Source organism: Abramis brama (genome assembly GCF_963993115.1).
Source record: "Abramis brama genome assembly, chromosome: 21".
Lineage (NCBI taxonomy): Eukaryota > Metazoa > Chordata > Actinopteri > Cypriniformes > Leuciscidae > Abramis > Abramis brama.
Window position 1 is genome coordinate 23,519,050 of NC_139983.1, and position 9,464 is coordinate 23,528,513.

Here is a 9,464-nt window from a genome sequence, read left to right on the forward strand (position 1 = left end):
ATCACTATGTCAGTTTCTATGGCTATTTTCTGACAAAGGCTCATTGGAAAAACGTGCATATACCTGTATTTTTGCAAAATTCCAAACACCTATGCATACAATTCACTGCATTTTCCAGCTGAAATGAACACTAATGGCTCTAAAACACCAACAATTTATATTCCTATTCACACAAATAATCAATACAGGGGCAGATTATTAATCAATCAAGACTTATGTTTGCATAGTTTCTTCCACAATACTATGCATGGCTTTTCTGACGTAGTAAACCTGCTTGTTAACTCACCCACTGCATTTGTGACATCTGGTACAGGGCCCGTGAAACAGAAGTCAAGATAAACAAGCTTGTAGACTTGTAGCAGCAAGCTAAAATGGCATGGTTGCTTCTGCAAATGTGTTTTTATTTCAAATTTTCTTTTGTTACCACGATCGGTTAAATTTAGGTTAGGGTTTAGTATAGGTGGTAGATTATTAGCATATACCTTTTTTTTAGCGCAACTCACCGGACACTTCATTTACAAACTGCCTCGTGAATACATGCAACAACCAACAATCTATTTGTGAAAAGAGATAAAGAAGATATTAAAAATTCTAAGTTATTTTTGGGTGAACTATCCCTTTAAGATTATGGTGAAGGTCAGGTTAGGGTTATAGTTTAGTATTTGTTTCAGCGTTGCATAGGCAATCAGCAGCACTATGATGTGCCACAATCTGTAAATGTGAGATACAACAGACACTCCCTATTGTTGTTGTATTTGAGGTAGGACAATCTGTGCCAAAGATTTTCTATGAGTTTGTAAATAGTACTCAGATTTGTAAACTTACTTAATTTAACCATTCATGCTCACAGATTTACATTGTATAAATGTAGCTAATTACCCAAATATTTGTGGGCTGTTCCATTAATTAGAAATATGTGCAATTTAGTGCATTTACAAAATATTTTTAAATGTATTAATAATACAAACAAGAAAAGGGAGAAATGGTAGTTAATTGTATTTCTTTGGGGATTTTTCTTTTCTTTATGCAAGTTAGTTTTCTCTCCCCATATTAATTAGCAGGTTGTTTTGTTTGTTATTTTGGGTCCTTTTTTTCCTGGAGCAATCTGTTGTTTATATTCACTAACTACACTTTTTTTCTATTTTGTCTTAATTAAAAAAAAAAAAAAAAAAAGTGTTTTGTAGTGACTCTGGGTCTGAAGACGGGAACATCAAAGTCTCTCCTAACTTTTTATTGTTTATTCCTACCATACCCCTAGATTATAAGTAGGAATGTAACAGTATGTTGATAATATATAGATCAGCCCAGTGTGACCCCAAATCAGGCAGAAAAGCTTTTGGTGTGCGAAAAACAAACCCGAGTTCAAAGAAGCTACTGTATTTCACAAATTGGCATTTTTGTAAATATTTGTACAAAAAAGTATGATTTGCATAAAAAGTAAGCTTGAGGCTCCACTCCAAACCTAACACTCAGTAAGCATGTCATTTGAAAACGTTCATTAAAAAAAGAGAGATTGCACGAATTCACCAACAATTTGCCAAAACATAAAATAGTTACCGTGTTGGAAAAAACAAATCTTTTCTGTAGGTACTGATAAGGCTATTTCTAAACTGAGGGTACTACAAATCAGTCGGTGCAGTTATGAATACAAATGGCAAAATTGAAGGTACAGTTTACAAATCTGTGAGGAACGTTTATAAGTAGAGTGCAGATTACACAATAGTATAGGCACAAAAAATAATTGATAAATATCCCTACATGTTCCATTGTGGGCTCTGTAAAATACAGTACCTTAAAGGTGTAGTGATATGGCACATTTTGAGGCTGTTTGTGAATTGGGATCAGGCTCCTTTGCGAATAAACAAAGCTCAACAAGGGCATATGTGGCATCAGAGCAGCTAGAGATGTGTTGCTGATTTATATTGGCTGAAACTGCAGCTCTCAGCTCACGTTATATCCTGGTGGGTGTCCCATCAAATACAATAACACATCCAGCGTGCTTTTCGCCTGACACACTACCATGTGCTCGGTAGAAACGTCGCTCTGCAACAGAATTGAGCAATTTCTCAAGCTTACGGAATGAATCGATCTCATGGCGACCGCGTCGCTGTCTGTCTCCATCTCAATGTTACTAAACATTTCAAGGACAAGCGCTCCATTCGCTGAAACAATGCGCATAATTTCCATCGACAGGGGCTAAAGTTACGAATACAGGGACGGTGTGACAATCTTAAAATCGCATGCATCTGATACATGCGCACTTCGTTCTCAACACCTCTCTGACTTCCTCGAGTTGTTGTGGGTGAATTTATTCATTTCGGGATGTCGCTCGACACTGAAATGAAACTAAAACGAGGATGAAATTGGTGAAGGTGTTACATACATGTTTTTTTTTATGGTAACCGTTTGTCATTTTGATGCAGAAGTGGGTGATTAAAAGCTTCGTGTACATAAATGTAGGCGTGTTGAAGATATAAAGCGTCAGTTACCTTGTGTGGCGGGTGTCCAGGTAAGAACTGCTTCTTAAAGTGACAGCACCTGCTTTTTAAAACTCCTGTCCAATCAACTGCGGCGTACACTCACATTCGTGCGTCCACTGCCTCTAACGGGACGTTTTCATTCTGAAAATAGGGGTCTTATGGAAATATTCTGGTCAATATTTGTATTAATTGGCACAAATACACACAGATGTGACATTGAAGTGCAACAGAAAACAAAATATTTCAAAAATGTATGTCAGGCGAAGACTAAAACCTTTTGATGGCAAATTATTTGAAAAGTTAGTTTTTAATCCCCTATTATTGCAGTGTAACAGTCCTATAAAAACTCGATATATTCCTAACTGAAAATGAATAATTCCTGACACTCCATCTGACTAGTTTCAATTCAGTATTAAGGCTTGTTTTGTTTTCTTCTTTTTTTCATTTTTTTTCATGGCTCTTCAGTTCTCAGTCATTATGGGATAGCAATGCTGCACACTTCAGAATTTCAGCAGGTGGAGTATGGTCATCATCAGGTTGTTGTACATCTCTAGTGTGTCATGAAAAAAAAACTGCATATTTGGGCATCATGTTACATACATTAATTGTGTCATACAGAACAGAACTCATGTAGTAGTAGTATGTCAGGTACACATATTCGGATGCAGGCTGAGTAATGCTGATGATAGGCAGTTCTAGAAATGCCCAAGGTGAAAGTGTCATTGTGCAAAATCTGTAAGTGCATTATGTTTTAACCTTCAGGATAGTGAAATACATATCATATCATATCTCTATCCACGTGCACACACAAAATGCTCAAATTATTCACACGATACCAAAATGTTTCATTTAATTTCTCTGTGCCTCAGTACACACACACACACACACACTTGCTTGCAGGGATCCTAAGAGTTGCTTCAGTTACCAGTCACTGATAAACTTCTCCACCTAGGGGGTTAAAGGGAGCTTTGTTTAGGCCTATTTGTTTGTTTTTTTGTTTATTCACTTTTAGATGTTTTTATGGTTGTGGGACATATTCATACTGTATAAATATGTTCTACAAAGACAGAAAAACACCAAAAAAACACATTATATTCAAATTTCTAAAGCTCCTTTTATGTTTACTTTTATTATGTATTGACGTAATAATGATATTGTTGATCTCTTACTGCTATGAAAGTATAAAACCTAAAAAAAAATAGTTTGAGTAAACTGTATGTTAAGTTGTAACTGACTTTACTAAGAAATAGGTAATCCGGGTAATTTCTCTGTAGTTAAGTATAAAAGCAATTATCAGGGATATCTATCATTAAAAGAGATCAAGAATGTAATTGGAGAATAATTTTTCATATTGCATATTTTACCAAACATTTTCTTCTAGCAACCCTGGAAAATTGAATGACAAAGTGACAGTCATATAAACGGGAAACGGGAATAGTTGAAGGAGACCGTTCCTAATTAAAGAGAACAATCAATCAGCTCCAAGACACAAACAGAGGACTAACATGCAACCAAATCCCTAAATCCTGCTGACGCAGAGGAAAAGTTTCATATCTCAAATGCAACCTGCCCCTGTAACTTCCACTGCACACTTCAAAAGAGAACAAGATGCCAAAGGTCACATCCCAACCTCAGTTTGCAGTGCTCATTTGAACGCTAGGGTAATGATAAGCAAGATACATTGTGTAACAACGCTTCATTGCTGCCATACTGGCCATGCTGTTATTTCAATACAGAGAGAGAGGAGAGGAGAGGCAGGCGACAGCAGACTGACGCCAGCATGAATGACGGATATAGCTCGGGTGTATTGTTTTGGATTGTGCGCGGGGCTGGAGGTGAGAGTAGCCTGAGTGTTACTGACTGTCCCAGTCTGTCCATCCCTCAAGTGTCCTGGCATGTATTTTTCCCCTGGGGGGAAATGCAAACCTGACCCCGAACCCCCATCCTACACCCCAGGATTATCAGCCCTCCTATTTTTTGCCCCTTCCACCTTGTCTCTTCTGTCACATGCCAGCCGTGTGGTCTTTGTTTATGCAGCAATGATATCGCTAGCGATATCACTAGAGCTAGACCAGGTTATTTATGTCTCCACGCTAATAATTCAGTTGGTGGGAATAAATGTATTTCAATGACCTAAACCATGAATCTTAATCCAATAATATGCCTCTGATTGAATTTATGACGTATTTATTAAACTTAAGACTAATTAGTTCTCGGCCATAAATTCTGTGACTTGTCTTTAACGCTGACCGAGTCAACGTCTCCAAAGTATCGTCCTTTTATGATTTTAGAAATGATGGTGTCCTCATGCATGTAATGGAAAGTAATTTTGCTGTGATGTTTTGGTAGATAATAAATATTACATGAAAAAATATATACAAAGGGTAAAACCGGTCTCAACAGGTCAAAACTGTCTCAGTACATCATTAGCAAAAGGTTACGGTCTCAGTTCAGCTCATTGTTGTTAGTCTGCTCAGTTAAGGAGTTTTAGGTTTAATTGACTTTATTTCCTGTTTACTCTTATAGGCATTGCTTGCTGTGCAGCTTTATCAGTGGCAGAATTGAATTCTGAGGATTGCAGTAACATGTCAGCACCATGGACAGCTCCACAGACAAGAGACTGTGCAATATAGGCCCTACTGCAAACTTTAGCTAAGTGTCACCAAATCACACACACACTTTCAGATAGTTGCCTAATAGTAAACAACAGTGTCTATAAGATACAGATCCCACAACAGTGAATTATTAGGCAAACATGAGTTGTCAGGCATTCTCTTCTCAAATGTGGCCTGATCTAATGGTGTGAAAAATAACAATGTATAATCATGCCTTTTATCATGTGCGATCAATTCTGCCTTTCAAACAGATCACTATAAAAAATTAAATCCAGTAAAATTAAATTTCTGCCTTAAATTAAAGTGAGATCAAAGTGGTTTCCACAAGTTGCCGAGATGAGTCCGTTGCACTTTTTCAAACACTTTGAAATTAAGATGTCTAGATGAAAGTCTGAAAATTACTAACATCAATATACATCAATTACTTATAACACAAGTAGAAATTCGAGATCAGGCTGAGAAATGACAAATTATTGTGATATGTTAAATGGATAGAATTAATGTTGATTTTACAGTAAATATCATATCAATACAGACTTTTACATTGCAGTCACATCTACTTTTGTCTAATCTTTTTAAAACACAAAGAGTATATTAGATGGAGGCTAATAACAAAAGGGTAATAATAAAAAAGAAAAAGAAAAGATCATTCATTTTATGGATCAGTGGTGGCCAAAAGTGATGTCCTGCCAAAGAAAAAATTACAGCTTCACACTTGATTCAAATGAATAAAATGTTGTTAAAGATTTTGTGAGCATATTGCATAGTTGCGCTTTGAGTCAATTGTTTTATTTGTGATAACGCAATGATACATGCCAAACTTTGCAGATATAATTTTTTGACCAGGCTGTCATACTTTTATGAACACAAGCAGAACAAGAGAGCACCAATGAAATATTAATAACTGATTATGTTGTAGTCAATGTATGCTTATTCCTTTTAGCTTTTCTATGCATTTCTTTTGCATAGTAAAATAAAACCTGTAGTTGTTTACCCCTTTTTTTGCTAAATACTTTTGTCTTAACAAATACCTTAGCAAAGTTTAGTGTTTTATTCTTCCCTCATATTTAATTTATTTTAAAAAATGAGGGTTTCATTGAACTTGTAGGGTCATTAAAAACAAAACTAAAAATATCACCAGTATTTTCTTTTAGGCTATATAAAGATAAATGATTAAACCCCAGCCAATTTTATATTTGAATCTTGTTTGAATTAATATTGCTTATACTAGTTATATGTGATACGAAAAACATACTCTTATATATGCAGATTCACATACTGGCATTTTAAATCCCTCATTTGTGTATTAAAATAATGGCATCACTTTTTGCACTCCTTTATTCTCCATATTTAATATCTACTGCATAAAGTCATGCATGGCCTAGTGTATGTCCTTTGCTCAAAAATAGAGTCTCTTTGCTGCCACCTAATGTATATCCGTCCCAAAGCTTCTCCTGATCCGAGCAGGAAGCGCCTCATATGGGCACATACGACGGGGTTTAAAACAAGCGCAGGAGTGTGGAGATCTGATCATTTAATCCGCTGTCTATCAGTCTAATCATATCATCAGCATTCTCTCGTGCACAAATACTACAGTGGCCTTTGATCCGATGTGGCCCCTCTAACTGATGGTTCACTTTAATGTTAATTAAATCAAGATTAAAGGCACCTCGGAGATAATTCAGCAAAGCCAATATAAATCTATAAATCTTTGGGAGCACTTGTCATGCTCGCGCTCCTTCGATTAATGCCCCATTCCACAAAACTGTTGGGCTATTTTCTCTCTCTTTTCTTTTTTTTTCTTTCTAGAGAGCATACAACAATCTACAATTGTTCAAGTTGTATATTATGTATGGTTAAAATAACAGTTTTGGGTTTATTGTTTGGAGCTTGAAGCGCAGAAATTCTGTATAGTTCTCTGTAGGCCCGGTGTGTGTGTGTGTGTGTGTGTGTGTGTGTGTGTGTGTGTGTGTGTGGAGGGGGGGGATTGCTAGCTTGTGCACGTGCACATTTGAATAAATAAAGGGGAGAGCGGGCAGTGTTGTAACATTTTGTTGTAACGGGTTAAGAACAAATTTAAGTAGTATTGTAACAAATAATAGTATTGTAACAAATTTAAGTTGTTTAGAAAACGGTGTTAATTTTGTTAACCATGAATGCTGTTTTTTTCCCACCCTGTATTGTTGTGATGATCCAATTTACTTAGTTGGGAACTTCTATCACCACCCAAATCCTTATTTATTTATTTTTCAATTAATTCAAAATGGTGAACATATAGGAATTCAAATTTAAAACAGGAAATAAAACCTAAGCTAAACACTTTAAAAAGTAACAAACAATCTATATGTGTTAATCAGTCTAACAACTGAGACAAATGTGGCCTAATATATACTGAGCCACAATCTCTGAATGTTCATTAGAAGTACGTTGGAAACTTGTACATCCCTCAATATCTTTTTAGACATGTTTTTTCTATGATACTTAACTTGTAGTTGAAAAGCTTGTGTGGATGTTTTAAATCAAATTAAATAAGAAAGCCTGCTGATTCAGATTACCAACTCTGCAATTTAACGTCCAGTACAAGTCAAATTATCCTGTAGGTAGCACTTTATTTTACAGTCCTTTTCCCCATGCACATACTTTACTTATTATAGTAATTGCAATAACTGGGTAATAAGGTACCTCATTACCTTATACCTTAAACCCTGAGCCTACACCTAAACCTAACCTTAACCCATGTAGTGACCTTATATTACCCAGTACTTTACTAGGTAAGTACACGTAAGTGCATGTACTGTAAAATAATAAATGTTATATTTTATTTTTATACAAAGACTCTTACAACTTCTAATGTCACCTCAGGAGGATGGTGCTCGTGCATGATAGTGATTCCACCCTGTGGCTCATTTCTAATTGGCTAAACTGTTGACGTTACAACTCACTCGGTGTTACAGCACTCCTTGTTTCCTCTAGTGCATGTTGTTCAATATATCATTTAATAAGCTTGTATTTATTACATCTAAAACATCTAACGTTTTCATTATCTAGATTTTACTAGAGTTTTATTTAATCCAAATGCTAGGCTGCAATTCATTTGATTATTTTGACAAAACAAGAGTATCAGTAACGAAACACTAATAATCACGTCCACAGCAGTCTCGGGTCAGATGCGCGCGCTTTATCAGTTAGAGGTGTGGAGAGCTGTGCAGACACGCGCGATGAGGGCTGGTTGGTTAACCTGCCATTGATATGCAAATATAATTAAGTGAAGTTACACATAAAGATGCAAGTAATATTTGACGCTCGGTATCATCGCAATCTATAAACGTAAGTATGTCGGTACTCACATGGTCACTGGGTGTCACTTCTGCTGAGGGATAATTGGCTGGTGCGCGCGGTGTCTTTTCCCTATAGTGTGCAGTCAGTGCATGTGTCGATCACCGTTCAGCTTCAAACGCTGCGGCGCAGTTTAGGATGCCTTCGGGTTGTTGTGTACACTTGGATATAAATAGGTAACTTTCTAGATAAAACGGCTAACAAATGAGAAGGGAAGGCGTAATTTTGCGCAGGAGCTCCCTCTCTCAGCAAGATCTGCCTCCTGAATCTTCCATGTAAATTTCAACAGATCATTAGATGAATTATTCAAGAAATCAAATTGAATTTCAACAGATCGTCAAGGAACCGAAATGATAACCAAACACATGTCTGGCAGACTGTATCGGTTGTCTGTCTTTTCTTTTACTTTTTTTCGGACAGAGCAAATACTACTTTTTTTTTTTTTTTTTTTTTTTACTACAAATACTTGTTTTTTTAAGTCAATAAGTTTTTACACACATTATCTTAACTTTGAAGAATCAGTGCGTTTCAAATAGGACAGAGAAAAGTTTCCTCTGAGTCAATGCAACAATGAAACTAAACCATTTTAGACAACCATGTTTCAGAACATTAGAACTTATGCACTTATGCATACGAATACAACAACACCGATAAACAATGTCTTAATGAAAATCTAAAGAAAGTAAAAAAAAGAAAAAAGTCCCCACCATGATATATTTTTTGTGAACATTTTATGTAATCATTCAGCAAGCAGTCTTTATCACTAACTTGTTAAAAGTCTGTAAGCATCAAATCGAGATGGTCAGCTTTCATACATCATCTCATCCTGTCTAGGTATTAATTCCTTTATATTGCCTTTGATATATAGTCGCAGTGCAGGTTGACTGTTTCATATTCATATCTAATCTCATGGCCCATAAACTAATAACATAAAGACGATTCGAATTAATCCATTCAGTGACAAGAGACAGACAAAAGGCAAGCGGATGTTTGCGTCATGATTTATAGAGTTCAACCTATATTCTTTTTTTTA